At 46.3% G+C, this 15,633-nt stretch overlaps 1 protein-coding gene across 2 annotated transcripts in view; it reads right to left on the bottom strand.

Annotated features, from left to right (window-relative positions):
- ADGRG5 (adhesion G protein-coupled receptor G5) overlaps nt 1-7,808 on the bottom strand; it is a 28,122-nt gene extending 20,314 nt beyond the window's left edge. For both annotated transcript variants that reach the window (XM_054048773.1, XM_054048774.1), the window contains exon 1: nt 7,724-7,808. The gene's annotated coding sequence lies outside the window, so the exon portion shown is untranslated. The remainder of the gene's footprint in view (nt 1-7,723) is intronic.
- Nucleotides 7,809-15,633: the final 7,825 nt, after the last annotated feature.

Here is a 15,633-nt window from a genome sequence, read left to right as displayed (position 1 = left end):
CCGCCATGTATTTCATGTTATAACAGTCTCAGATGATGACCCCGCACATGTTGTTCATTTTAAGGACATTTCCACTGCAGATTTCACAAAACACAAAGAAGGTACCAATGTGAGATTTCTAAAGCTACAGCACTCGACCATAGGTTTAAGAATCTGAAGTGCCTTCCAAAATCTGAGAGGGACGAGGTGTTGAGCATGCTTTCAGAAGCCTTAAAAGAGCAACACTCTGATGTGGAAACTACAGAACCCGAACCACCAAAAAAGAAAATCAACCTTCTGCTTGTGGCATCTGACTCAGACAGGGCCGGCTCCAGGGTTTTGGCCGCCCCAAGCAGCCCAAAAAAAAAAAAAAAAAAAAAGTCGCGATCGCGATCTGCGGCGGCAATTCGGCGGGAGGTCCTTTGCTCCCAGCAGGAGCGAGGGACCATCCGCTGAATTGCCGCCGAATACCTGGACGTGCCACCCCTCTCCGGAGCAGCCGCCCCAAGCACCTGCTTGCCAGGTGGTGCCTGGAGCCGGCCCTCGACTCAGATAATGAAAATGAGCATGTGTCGATCTGCACTGCTTTGGATGGTTATCGAGCAGAACCTATCATCAGCATGGACACATGTTCACTGGAATGGTGGTTGAAGCATGAAGGGCATATGAATCTTTAGCACATCTGGCACATAAATATCTGGCGACACCAGCTACAACGGTGCCATCAGAACACCTGTTCTCACTTTCAGGTAACACTGTAAACAAGAGGCGGGCAGCATTATCTCCTGCAAATGTAAACAAACTTGTTTGTCTGAGCGATTGGCTGAACAAGAAGTAGGACTGAATGGACTTGCAGGCTCTAAAATTTTTACATTGTTTTATTTTTGGATTCAGGTTTTTTTGTACATAATTCTACATTTGTAAGTTCAACTTTCATGATAAAGAGATTGCATTACAGTATTTGTATTAGGTGAATTGAAAAATACTATTGTTTTTTTTACAGTGCAAATACTTGTAATCAAAGAAATATAAAGTGAGCACTGTACACTTTGTATTCTGTGTTGTAATTGAAATCAATATATTTGAAAATGTAGAAAACGTCCAAAAATATTTAAATAAATGGTATTCTGTTAATGTTTAACAGTGCGATTAATCGCGATTAATTTTTTTAATCACTTGACAGCCCTAACAGTCAGATATGAGTTCAGTTCACTTAGGTGCAGATTCATAGCAGAGATGTGAGCTTTGTAGTTGAAAAGAGTTATTTTAGAAATAGTTCATAGGTTATAGTCCAATGTCCAAATCTCATATGCAGGGCGTACCAGCATAACTGGGACCTTGGTCTTGCGACTCAAACTTCCCCTGAAGAAGCCTACACAGATCTGAGATACAGGATCAGGCCCCACGGGTCTTTTTATATAGTGTTCTAGCATCCACTTGACCACGCAGTCCTGGTTAAACAATAGGCTTTTGATGTAACTTTCTGCTTTCTAAACACCACCAGTAATTAGTTACACAAATTAACATAGGGCAATTTATCCCGTAGTCAGTCTATTACAAACTTAAAAGAAACATTTAGACAATGACATTATTTTACCCAAGACTCATCTAAATGTTAATATTCCCTTTTGATCTCTGACTTAGTAGCTGTAGTGACAGACAGGAACTGTCTGTTTACACGGGTAGCATTTCAGATACACATCATTAGTATTACATCTAACTTCCAACAATACAGTTTGCATTTCAAAATTCTAGCCTGCTGAGCATGAATGGCCCTCATTACCATTCACATACCTTTCTAACATGACTTTAAAAGTGGGCTTTGGGTCATTCAGCCTGCAGGCTGTTTAACCCTTTCTGGACACGAGTTATATTTTGTATAAGATTTGCTGCAATTTTATAGCCGTGGTAGCAGCAAGGGTTTGCATGGTTACATTTTAATTAGACAGCGTCACCGTTTTTCTTGCCTTGCAAGGGTTAGATGGTACCTCTGCTTCCTGGGCATTTTCCAGAGATCCCACCTTGGGGGTGGGGAATAAAATAACTGCCAGTGGGCATGGCTAAAACAAATAACTGTTGGAGGGAGTGGCCTGTGGGGAAAAGGAGTCAGGACTGGACATATAGGACCAAATTCTGCCCCTCGCTAGATCCAGGCAGCTCCACGGTCTTGATTGGGTAAGGGTAACATTGAACTCACCAGTAGTGTTTGCAGTGAGGAGAACATATGATTTTTTTTCCTGCACTATCAGTTGCTGAAATTCTCCTTGTTTTATAATAGATTGCAATAATATCCAGTGTCTGGGACTGACAGGGAGGGTAGCCAAGAGCCCCGTCAGTTTGGTGCTCTTGTGCGCAGTCATTTCAGGTGACATTGCGCTGGTGACTTAGCAAGATTCTCTGAGCGTAGATGGATGGAATTCTTAGCTAATGTAATGCATCATTACTGATGAGAGGGAAGGATCTTGCACCCAAAATGTTAATAACATGTCAGTGCTGGTGTTAGAATATAGATTTTCAGGCCTGCCTGTAAAGGCCTCTACTTTAAGAACGTAGCTGTATTTTTATCACTTAGCTAGTTATAGAGGTATAAAAACAAAGAATCAAAATCACTGTCTGCCTGTGTCTGGGCCTTCTCTCCCTAGGATAGTCTGAGGCCTTGTTCTTAGGCTAAGGCCTTTGGCTAAGCAGCAGGGGCAGCCATAAGTTGGGAAGGGAACGATCACGTCCTCACATCCCAAACCAGTCACACTGAAATAAGGTGCTATTGGGCTGCTAGGAAGACGATTCTGTCCTGATAGTGCCCATCACCACCAGAGAAAGAGACAGATCTTAAGATGGTTAAAGAAAACTTAGTTTGATAGCATGCTGTCTGGCAAGAAGTCACTTATCAATGGTTGTGAAACCCTCATTTCTGTATTGTTTTGTCTTTATGGCTTGCACTTTTCTATTGTTAATCTGTCTGGTTCTCTAATTGTTTCTGTTTGCTGTATAATTAATTTTGCTAGGTGTAAGTTAATTAGGGTAGTGGGATAGAATTGGTTAGAGAATTGTTACAATATGTTAGGATTGGTTAGTTAAATTTCAATAAAATGATGGGTTAAGATATAGCTGAGAATATTACTATATAAACTGGGGTCAAACAGCAAGTGGGGGGGAAGGGAAATTGGAATTATGTTTGCTAAGGGGCGGGACGAGAACAGGGAATAGGGAACAGGGACACAGGCAAGGCTCTGCTGGGAAGGGGGACGCAGGGTAAATGCTCTGCAGCGTCGGAGCTGGAAAGGGAACACTGGGGAACAGACTCTATTGACTTATAGAGAGAAGCCCGACTGATGTGAGGGCTTCGGAACATGCTTGCTTGAAAACTAACCCCAATAAACATTGCATTGTCTGCCCTTCGGACTTCTGGTCTTCTGCTTTCTGTCTGCGTGACAAGAACCGGGGGAGATGGTGAAGGGAAAACGCTCTAACAGCTGGAACCAGTGGGTGGGAGAATTTAGCAATGTGAGTTCCACTGATGGGACTAGAAATCATCTATCTGACTTGCAGCTGGTGGTTTTGTGTTTCAGGCAGTGGGCTGGGTTCAATTCCCTGCTCTGTCACTGATGTCTTCTGTGACTTTGGGCAAGACACTTAATCTCTCTGCCCTCCTTAAATGCGGCTTCCTTTGTCTCTCTTATCTTGTAGATTATACACTTTTGGGGGCAGAGCCTGTCCCTTCCTATGTATGTGCCAACGCCTAGCACAATAGCAGCTCCGTCTGAGTTGGGCAGTCGATTCGGCTGTAGTATGAATAATAAATCCATCCTGCTCCCAGGCTGGGAACTGAGCGACTTGTGTGCCCCAAAAGAAGGAATTTCTTAGAGGGCCGTGAAGTGTCTCTCCAATTCCTCAGCTACACTCTTACTCTAACTACGCACTACCTATGTATAGCTCACACAAGGACAAATGTCTCTCAGACAGCCGTTAACATGGTGCCAACTGTTGGCAGATGATTTGAAAGTTTAAAGGTAGCTCGTGTGATCTTGGAATTGGCAACCCAAGGAGGGCCGGTGCTGGCCCAGCACAACTCCTTGGGTTGCCAGCTGATAGTGCTTTGCAGCCTGGATTTACTGCTTAAATCTAGAAGAGGAAGTACACTTGTAATAAGGGTGGAAGATCTGGTATGAGAATGAAATTAGTTGTAGCATGGTAAAAATTTCCCCTTCCTGCCCTGCTCTTTGTTACCAATAAACACGGTGAATATACAAAAATAGAAGGGGAGGTATTTTTTTAGGGTAGCGACCTCATCCAGGGACCCTCCCTTCCCTAAGCTTTGCGTATATGCTCAGTGTATTCAATGATATATTTTTCAGTATGAATTTTCAATATAGTATTGATGCATTTTAACCAATATCTCAATTCTGCTGCAAGGGGCTGAATTGATGGTCTCGGAGTCGGAAGCTGTTGCTGCCTAGAGAGGTGATGTGCTCCTGTGAGTAGGGCATTGGCCTGCAAATTAGGAGACCTGTGTTTACTCCTAACTCTGCTACTGATTCTCTCTGACAAGTCTCTAGGCCTTAGTTTCCCGGTCCATAAACCACAGATAAGGACTTTGGCCTCCTTTTGAGAAATACTTTGTCATCCACAGATGAAAAGTGCCTACATAAAGGGGTGAAGATTATTATCAGTGTTTGCAGCAGTGCAAGTCCCCCCACTTGCCCCCCACTGCCCTGCCACTGCAGCTCAAAGCTGCCGGGATCCTCTCGCGACAGTCCAGAGATGATAGTTCACTCACCATGGCCTTTTAGTCTTCACTAGTGAGAGTCCCACGAAGGAGGCCTAGCAATTAGGACGGCTGTAATGATGTGGACATGTGTCCGCTAAGAACAGGTTTATTTCCCAGAGGCACCAGCTGATAGTGGTTTGCAGCCTGGAGCAGATTAGAATGGGCAACCTAGGGGTGAAAGGCTCCATTATCCCCGTGCCTTTCCTCTGACCCAGCCAGTCCCCAAATCCATTTGTCATTGGACAGCTCATCTGTGTTACTTTAATGTACAATCTAAGGGGGAAATAAATTAATTTTTGCCACTTAGAGTGGCATCTTCAGGGCACTGGTAGCCCAGTCCCAAAAGCACTGTCAAAAATATTAAACCAATATGAAACAGCAATACATACATGTAATGCAATAAATAGTGATTCCAATGTAACAGAAAAGTGGACATAAACACCCACTTATAACCTCTTTTGGCAGGAGAGCACAACTTTGATCCAAGCACTTTAATTAACTTTTGCCTTTACCTTATTAGGCCATGGAAAGGGAATAGACAGCTGCATATTGGTATGCAGCAATATTTAGAAACACAACTGGCTAGTAAGCACGTCTGAAAATAGGTAAGAATCAAATAGAGAAAAGTGTTACTTTGCTACGCTAGTCTGAGCGCTATTTCTAGGTGATAAAATGACGTCAGCTAGTTTTGAGCTTCACTGCAGTGGTTTTGGATTTAAAATCGGTGGAGTTGTTTTATTCTGGTCAATAATAGTAAGAGTCCACTTACAGTTTTTCATTTTCATAGTAAGTTTCAGATTCTAACTCTGTCACTGGAGGAAATCAGAAGTAGCCTCACTGAAGCTGGTGGAGTTACATCGATCCGAGTGAGAGGAGAATTGGGCCCATTGGGTACAACAGCAGAAAGTGTACCAAGGGCGTGAATGCAATGGCACAAGTTGCTGTCAATCCCATTTCCATCCCGGGGCCCTGGAACAACCTGGCACGGACCGGAACGGGAGATGTGCTGATTCCACAAGCAGAGATTAAAGCTACCCAACCCCACAAGTAGGTTTGGAAGGATTAGATTTTTATTGGTAAATGTCATTTTCACTGTACGCGCATGAACCAATGGAAAAGATCTTTCCATCGATGGAGCGGAGGCTGGGTTTTGCATGGGGCAGATGCTCCTCGGCGTGGCAGTCTGGCCTACAGCTGAGTGGGAGCACAAGCGGGGGCATGGAGGGCTGCTCCGAGAGTGCTCTCGTGACAGTTGCTATCTTGGCTGACACACCGGGGATGGAACCAGGGACCTCCAAAGCTCAAAGCAAGAGCTGTTACAGCTTGAACTCAAGAGCCAAAGCTCTGTGGCCTAGCATGCTCTCCAGCACAGAGCTTGCCCCACGAGCTGGCCAGTGCTCCCAGGGAACCGGGGCTGAGGCTTTCCCAGCAAAGCGTGAACTCTGCCTCTCCTACAGACAGACACACAGGGGGCATCTAGGCTGCAGCTGGGAGTGTAACTTCTGGCTCGGGTAGATGTACGCCTCCTAGCTCCTGTGCTAGAAATAGGAGTGTAGTTGCTGCTACATAGGTGGCTAGTCCCCTGAATACACACCCAGGGGCTTGGGTGGGATTGTACTGAGACAGACAGCCTGTGCGCCGTGGCTGCCACACTGCTGTTGTAGTGTATACTATGCTAGTGTGCTAGTGCCGTTAGAGCTAGTGGGGGAACGTCTCACTGCGCTGGAAATTACATCTCCAACTCCAGGGTAGCCATACCCACCCACCCACCCTCTTCTTTTCACTTCAGCAAGGAGAGAAAGATGCAGCGTGCTAAAGAAAGAAACAGATCAGTGCTTCGCAGGGCCACCCAGAGGATTCAGAGGGCCTGGGGCAAAGCAATTTTGGGGGCCCCTTCCATAAAAAAAAGTTGCAATACTATAGAATACTATATTCTCGTGAGGGCCCCTTGCCCCACTTGCCCCCCACTCTGGGCGGCCCTGGTGCTTCGCACCTTCTCCTCCTCCTAGGACTACGGGTTACAGCAAAACACGGTTCCAGCATCCACTACCCTATAGCCAGAAAGAAAGGGAAGGTGGTTGGAGCCCCCTGAAGTATGTTTGTGACCCTCCTCCCGCTGGGGTTCATATGCTGCACCTCCCTTCTGCCCCCAATGAAACAGCTTAAAGGGAGGGAAAAACTGGAAAAGGATGAAGAAAACCCTTTTGCACCCCAGCAGATATGGGGCGGGACAATAAGAAGAAAGAACTGGAAGCTCCCCTGGGAGAGGCAAACAACTGGATGCACTATGGGCAGCCCTTTGCAGTTAGAAATAACCTGTTGAGCACTTAGGGTCGGTCTACGCTGCAATTACAACCCGCGGCTGGCCCCTGCCAGCTGATTCAGGCTCGCAGGACTCAGACCAATGGGCTGTTTCATTGTGGTGTAGACATTCGGGCTCAGGCTGGGGCCCAGGCTCTAGGACCCTGCAAGGTGGGACGGTCCCAGAGCTCGGGGTGCAGCCGGAGCCCGAACGTCTGCACCCCAGTTAAATAGTCCCTTAGCCCAAGCCTCGTGAGGCTGTTAGCTGGCATGGACCAGCTACCTAGACATACCCTTAGATACCCAAGCAATAGGTGCCACTGGAATCCCTAAGACAGACAGTTAATGTGAAAGTCCAATCATCTCTCTGTAGTGCTCACTCCTGCGTTACCCCCCGCACACCCCAACTCAGATCAGTTCTAGGGTCTGACACTTTTTTCTGTTTCCTTTAATACACTGGGCATTTCACAGGCTGCATCCAAGAGGCTGACAACCCCATTTGCCTCCTCTGGCTCCAGGAGAGCCTTTGAGGGGACCACCAAGCACTATATAAGTGGGCCTGATCGCCTCTCACACCACTTTTACACAATGTAACTGCACTGGAGCCACTCCTGATTTACTCTGCTGCATGCAAGATCAGAACTGGGCCAACACAGTTCAAATCAAAGGACTTACTTGCAGCTTCCTGCAGGATGGTGACTTCCTCAAGCAGGTTCGTTTCTCCCTTTGCCCTTAGTGCATATGGTCTCCCGTCCCCCGCTCTGTGCCTAGATCGCTGCACAAGGCATGCATGTCTGAGAGCAGCGTAAAGTCCCGGAGCTGCACAGACAGGGTTGTGCAGCAGAGAAGGAAGTGCTCTCATGCAGCTCCACCTCATGCAGATGTAGAGATTAAACCAACAGAGGGTTTTAAAAAAGGAAATGCTAGAGGTTGGGTGCAGCTGGTGCACAAGGGGCAGTGACTCCATTGAAGTTAATGGAGCTGGGCTGCTGTATGGCAGTGGAGGAGCTGGCCCTAGGGGAGGAAGTTTTATGGTGGAGGAGCTCGTCGTGGGGGCCTACCTAGTAAGGGACATCACCCACTTCTCACAGCCGTGGGCTGAGAACAAGTCAGACCAAAGGAATCTCTTCCCCTTTCCGCACATTGTAACTCCAGGTGTAGTGTTCAGTGCGGCACCCTAGAGCAGAGGCAGAGAGCCATTGAAGAGGTGAAGGTGCTGAGCTCACACCTCTTCTGCAATGTTCTCCTAACCCTCTCCTCTCCAGGTTTGGTTCACTGTTTTCTCAGTTGGTAGAGAAGCGGCCAGGTTAAGGCATCAGCTTCTCGGCTGTGGAGAGGGGAATTCAAGTGCTGGCTCAGATTGCAGCTGGCAATGAGTTTGCCTCCTACACGCTGAACATGCCATCTACCCTGCAGGGTAAATTCCCCGGCCTGGCACTGAATTCCCCGGCCTGTACCTCCCTCGCTTCGTGTGGGGCACGTGGAACGTTATGGCTCCTGGAGTGTAGTTCCCACATCACAAACCCTGCATATGGGATGGCACGGTTGGGAATCTCTGATCAGCTGAGGGACTCAGGACAGGAGGAGCAGGGTGGAGCTGCAAGGCAAGACTAAGATGTGTCAGCAGAGCTGTGCAGAGACTAGGACTGGGTGAGCAGGTCAGGCTTGAAGCACATTAGCGGAGCTGCCGATGCTATTACTAAACCCAGTGGAAATTTGTGGGCTCTATAAAACCCTGGATCCTGCGATTATACGTTTTTTGGTTTTGGTTCCTTCAGCATTCTCAGAAACACGACTTTCAAGTGCAGCTCTGCTCTGAAGAGGAACTAGTGCACTTTCCCCCTCACTTCTGCTGCTTCCTGCATGCACTTACATCTGCTGGCTGGACTGACAAAACCGAGTTGTTGCTGCTTTTTACCCCTGTTAGCCCAGCAGAAGCCAACACTGCGGGGAGAATGACCTGGATGCGGATTAGAAATGCGTACTAAATTCCAGGCTCTTTATATTACACCCAGGCAGCCTCCACTGAAGACCAGGGGAACTGCACACACGTCAGGCAGGGGCTATTTTGCTCTGCAGACCCTTACAGGTGATGATCCAAAGAAGTTGTGAGCCCTGTTTGAATCAAGAGTGCATGGGGATGGCGAATATGGGAAAACCCACATAGTTTTACTTGTATACTGAGCAAATTTGTCCTGCGATCACTGAAAAGTAATTGACAGAGTTCCAGGAGGCCATTGTTAGGGTCACTTTTCAGAGCACAGATGCATTGTACAAGGAATAATGCTTATAGATTACTATTATCATCACACAGGAAAGCCTAGAGGCTCTATTCAGGGCTCAGGGCCTCCTTCAGTCTGACATTGTACAAACACATAGTAAAGAAATACTCCTGGCCCTAAAGAGCTTCCAGTTGAACTCATTCACAGTAGGCCAGGAGCCTGCCCACTGCATCCGCTGCCCTGCCAAACCCACTCTTGCAGAAAGTTCTCACTTCCCCAGCAGCAGCAGGAGTGTGAACGACGCCCCTGACATGCAGTGTGGTGTTCAAAGTCTGGTTTAAATATTGATGTGTTCTAAAAAAAAACTATGCTCAGCACGCTCACTGTGCAAATTGGGGTGGTAAGCAACAGCCCGTGCCAGGAATAAATCGTAATGTGAATTTACAGTTCCTAATACTGGGTATTTTAGGGTCTCTTGGTGGAGAAAGCCATCTTGCTGCCAGGGAAACTGTTTTGGCCAAACCTTCACAAGTGACCACGAATCAGGTTCTTGGCTCTTATGATGAGGGCACCAGGGTGGGTGGATGCATTGATTTGGGGGTGCCTCTGTGTGTGTGGCCAGACTCAGACATGGTTGTTGAATATCAACAGCTTGCCTCTCCAACTGCTGCCCCGTTTCCTTTCATCTCTGGGCTCACCGAATGTACAGTCGCTGTCTGGAGTGCCTTGACTCCAATTCCATCTTAAACCCGCCTCAGTCCACTCCTTGCAGTCCTGAAATCACTCTCACCAAAGTCTCTGATAACTCTTCCGACCCAAAGCTCAGAGCCAGTACTCTAGCCTCATTCTCCTTGACCTGTCAGCCGCCTTTGACTTGTTGACCGTGCTCTTCTTGAAATCTAGTCCTCCCTTGTCTCCTGTGACTCTTCAGAAACTGTCTTTCTGCACTGTGATTGTACAGCGCCTAGCAACCATGGAGTTGTGGTCCATGACTGGAGCTCCTAGACACTATAATAAAACAAATAATAAATACTATCAACTGCTATAGAAGTTGCAGGTGTTCTGGATTCAGCAAAACTACCTATCTAGACCGTGGAATGAAATAGCCAGATATAATAGGATCCATTGTATAAGTCTAAGCTTGGGCCTAGAGCGGGGAGGCTAGGCTACGTTGGTAGGGACACGTTCAGCGGAGAGACACCAAAGAGTTATAGTGGTAGGATGGCCTTGACCATGATTGTGGTTGGAAGATGACCAAGGGGAAGACCAAAGGCTTGCTACATGGACTGGATATCAGCAAGTCTTAGACCAATTTGTACAACAGGCCTACAATCATGAGTTTTGGGTTAGGGCTACACGTTGCTGAGCCCAAAAGCAGCAGCAGAATAAGAGTACAAGTCTAAACTGCCTAGCTATTATTCCTACAAGTCTTGAGTAAGTGGTCTGCTAGCAGCCATCAGTCCTTGATTCTGGGAGAGCGCCCGTCCAGTTCAGATCATGGGCCCTAGTGAACCAATTACAATATGTTCCCTTTCCCATTTCTTTTGCCACATTTTCAGGGCACGAGTTTCTGTAGGGAGGCATAGCAGCTATTGTTAATGCTCTGAATAAGCTTTAAAGCACATGTGTTTATGTAAAAAAAGGGTGGCTCCTGTGCTGTTTTTACATATTCATCATTTACAGCTGTGTCAAAGGATCAACTTTGGCTTGTTTTGGATACAAATGACTTTAGTACTGTTGGCTAATTTGCATTGGCAGGAATTGTTTTGCATTCAGGTTTGTCAAAGTGTGACGGGTTGGGTCACAGAAACTCCCTCAAGACAGTCACTAGATGTGCTGGGATACCACTGAGAAGAAACCCCCTGCCAGAAAAGGCTTCTCTCCACTCCCGTCTTGCTGAGTTAGACACACCAGTGGGCTCCAGCACAGACCAAGAGGTTGGGCCACGCCTCCCTGCAGTTCACAGAAACTAAGATTCACTTAGCCCAGGGGCTTCTCAGTTAACAGGGACTTTCCAAGCACGCAGTATTCAGTCTTTCTGGGAGCCTAAACCCCAAGTACATCTGTTTTACTCTGTATAAAGCTTATACAGGGTAAACTCATAAATTGTCCACCCTCTATAACACTGAGAGAGAGATATGCACAGCTGTTTGCTCCCCCAAGTATTAATCACTTACTCTGGGTTAATTAATAAACAAAGTGGTTTTATTAAGGGGTTTCAAGTAATAACAGGCAGAACAAAGTAAGTTACCAAGCAAAATAAAACAAAACACACAAGGCTAACTTAATACACTAAGGATCTAGTTACAAATACTAACTTTGCCCCATAGATGTTATCTCAGGTACAATCCTTTTCAGACCAATGTTGTAGTTTATGGCCTGGGTCCAGCAATCACTCACAGCCCCGAAGTTCCAGTCCTTTGTTCCATTTTCTTTCAGGCATCTCTTTGGGGTGGAGGGGCTATCTCTTGAGCCAGCTGAAGACCAAATGGAGAGGCTTCCAGGGCCTTTTATTTTCTCACTCTTGTGGGCGGAAACCCCTTTGTTCTTTTGTGCGAAATCACAGCAACAAGATGGAGTTTGTAGCCACCTGGGCAAGTCACATGTCCATGAATGATTCAGCTTTTTGCAGGCCTACGCCATTGTTTACATGTTAGTTTGAACGTTCCCAGGAAAGCTCAGATGTGGATTGGTGTCTCCCAAAGTCCATTGTTAGGTAAGTACTCCCCATTGCTTGAATAGTCCCTTCACAATATATTGGCCAAACCTCCCTTATGTGTCCCTACAGCAACACTTCAAATACAAGCATAGAGCCAACACTCATAACTTCAGATATAAAAATGATACTTGCCGACAACTAGGATGAATATATTCACTAGATCATAATCTTTGCAAAGACATGTTACATGGCATATCTAGCACAAAGCATATTCCAGTTATGTCATATTTACAGAGGAACAGAATTGCTCAGGGGACTGGCAGTGGAAAATGGAGCATTTCATCACGAGGTCACTGGCTGGTAGGCAGTGAAAATCACTGCCGTCTGATGGCTCTGTGGAATGAGGTGGGGGGGTCTTCCTAATGAAGACAGGTCAAATGCAGCCCTGGCATAAATCCACGCCCCTGGTAACTTCACTGGATTGCACCTGCTCACCGGGGCTGAATTTAGCTTGGTGTGCCCACCTTGCAAAACCAGCACCAATGGATGTTAACTGATACCCACGTTAGCCATCTCGGGAGTAAATGACCATTCACTCTGGCCCCTAGAGCTGGGGGTGCGGGAAAGGGGGAGAAGCTGCCTGTGCTGTACCCATGCTGCGGTGAACACAGAGAGTTTCTTTCGAACACTGTCACCTTCCATTATGACTGAAGTCACGTCCAGCATTAGAAACGGGGTGTGGGAAACGGAGTTTATTACACTAGCAGTGGGGGCCTGTAGAACTGATGAATGAAATTGTTTTTAATTGTTCACTTTATTAATGTAACTTCATAAGTAAAGTTTTATGAATGAAACAATATTCATTCATAAAACCGGTTCCCCCAATAATTGGCTAATTAACAATTAAGATGCTTGTTAAGAGCCATAGCTGTTCAGTCAGCTGCCTTTGTAAGTTTCACTATCAATCCAATTCCTGCTTAAATCACACAGATGGAAAACTTTGGAGGAGGGTAACATTCTGCTGCCAACATGGAAGGGCATCGGTGTGCGCCCAACAGAGACCCAGCTCGTCCTTGTGCCCAGCTTTCCTGGCCAGTTACCACCACAAGCTACAAACCCAAGCTGCAAACTCAAGCCACAGACTCAAGCAGGACTGGTAACTATGCAGCAGCTGCAGAACATCTGATGGGTGGGTGTGTGTTTGTGTGGGTGTGGGTGTGGGTGTGTGTGTGTGTAGGTATTAGGTATAATGTGTGTGTGTATAAGGATTAAGATATTAGTTATTGGTCATAAATCAAATTGTTATAATAATAAATGTGGCATCTTTATCTTGTCCCCTTTAGTAAGATCCTGGTAGTTTTTATTGGTATAACAGGCCACATGTGCCGTCAGTGAAAGACCAATGGATTTCCTCCCTTGCTGTCTAGGGGGCTCTAGCCACAGTCATGCTAGCTCTTCCTGCGAGTGGCTCTGCAGCCCTCCAATTCAGTGTGACTGCACTGAACTCAGCTGCACTGCTCGGCCTTACAGGGGTGAGAGCTGCGTTTGGCCCACTGGTGCTGTCATCGGCACTTGAGGGAGCTGCGAGGCTCTCCGGGCTCACTTGGGGGCGGGGAGGGTTTGCCCAAGGTGCATTTAAGTCCCATTTCAAACAGGCTTGTGTTTAAAATGCAGGGGTAGTGCTCAGACACTAGATTCAGTTCCCATCTCAGCTGCGGACTACCTGAGTGACAACAGGCATGCCACATAACCTCTGTGCAGTTCTGCTTCTGTCTGTCAAACGGGTCATTCAGGTTGTAGCTCTGCAGGGCTGGGACTGTCAGTAGTATAAGGGACCTACATGGTTTCTTTTCTGAAAATCTCTTGACAGCTCGATGATGCCTTTCTAGAGGCCTTTGAGAACTTGCACCTCGGTAGCCCTGTAGGAGTAAATCTATCCTGCATCAGCTGGTTTTGCTCATGTCTGAGACACAGATCTCAAGAGGAAAATCCAGAAAAGAACAAAATGGAAGAATGAACCAGCTCAGACTCCCTAATGGTAGGGGTCATGACATGCATTTTCACAGGCGGCTGTAAAAGGGCGTGTTCAACCAGGCAATTAATAAAACTTGCTTAAATTTGTCAATATGAATGTGTCCCCTCCATACTGGTGTTAGTAAAAGACGATACAAGTAACAGTCATGTCTGCGCAGCCAGCTCTGTTAAAGAAAATATATTACACCCCTGGGGAAGTTGGGAGCTTCGGTGGGGTGAACCCTCTTTTTCAAGCGGCCAAAAAGCATAGTAAAACTTTGACTAGAAGACAGGTAACAGCTTGGCTTTCAGACCCGGACGCTTACTCTTTACAGAAACCGGCTCCAATATGTTTTAAAAGAAACAAGACCATAGTTTCAGATGTGGATGCGCAATGGCAGGCAGATTTGGTGGATATGCACTGGTTCTCCAAACACAACAACCGTTTTAAGTACATCTTAACAGTGATAGACATTCTATCCAAATATGCCTGGGCCTTAGGCCTAAAAGACAAGACGGGTTGTGATAAATGAAGGGGGGGAGGGTAGCTTCCTTTTCTGGACACCCAGCCAGCCAGTAGCTATAAAATCCCTCTTAGTAGCTGTTCTCTACTTGCTCTATCTGTAAAGGGTTAAAAAGTCTCACTGCGATCCATAGGTAAAAGGAAGGGAGTGGGCACCTGGCCAAAAGAGCCAATGAGAAGGCTAGAACTTTTTAAAATTGAAAAAAGACTCCCCTTTGTCTGTCTGTCTGTTGTTCTCCCGGGGAGAGGCGGACAGGGCAACAGCATGCTGTAAGAAGCTTGGGCCAGGTATGAAAATTATCAGTATCATACCTAGAAACTACTCATTTAAAACCCCAGTTATGTAAGTAGATCAGGAAATGTATAGGAAGACGCGATTAGGTTTATCCCCTTTATTTTGTTATGGCTTGTGGAGTCATCTGTGCTAACACCGGTGCTTTTGTTTTGTTTGTTTTGCTTGTAACCTTTAAGATGGACCTCAAGAAAGCTATTCTTGTGCTTAATCCTTGTAGTTGCTCTTTTAAAATCCAGCAATAGCCTGAGTTCCCAGATGTATTTTCTTTCTTTTTTTTTTATTAATAAAATTTACCTTTTTTAAGAACAGGATTGAATTCCTGAATCTTAAGAGGTTTGTGCACATGTTGTGTAATTAGTTGGTGGCAACAGCTGATTTCTCGTTTTTTCTTTTCTCAGCTCTTCCCCAGAGGGGGTGTGAAAGGGCTTGAGGATATCCCAAGTGAGCCGTCCTGGGCTCTCAAAGGGGTTCTGCACTTGGGTGGTGGCAGCATCTACCAATCCAAGGTCAGAGAGAAGCTGTCACCTTGGGAGTTTAATACCAGCCTGGAGTGGCCAATATTAATTTTTAGAGTCCTTGCGGGCTCCCACCTTCTGCACTCGAGGTGCCAGAGCAGGGAATCAGCCTTGACACGGGTGGTGAGGTATCCAAGGCCTTTAAAGCTATTTTCAGCAAAGATCGCATGCCTCAAAAATTACAAACCAATCGGGGGGAAAAACAATTTAAACAAACCTTTAAGCAGATTGTTAAAGCGGCGTTAATGGCATTCACCGTTTTGTTACTTATTACGAAGTCCAAGCAGGGGTTGGGGAGCGATTTAACAGAACTTTAAAAACTAGGATGTGGAGATATTTTACAGCCCATGACACCTTT

This window comes from Malaclemys terrapin, chromosome 14 (genome assembly GCF_027887155.1).
Source record: "Malaclemys terrapin pileata isolate rMalTer1 chromosome 14, rMalTer1.hap1, whole genome shotgun sequence".
Classification (NCBI taxonomy): Eukaryota; Metazoa; Chordata; order Testudines; family Emydidae; genus Malaclemys; species Malaclemys terrapin.
This window is presented reverse-complemented; position numbering and strand designations above follow the sequence as displayed.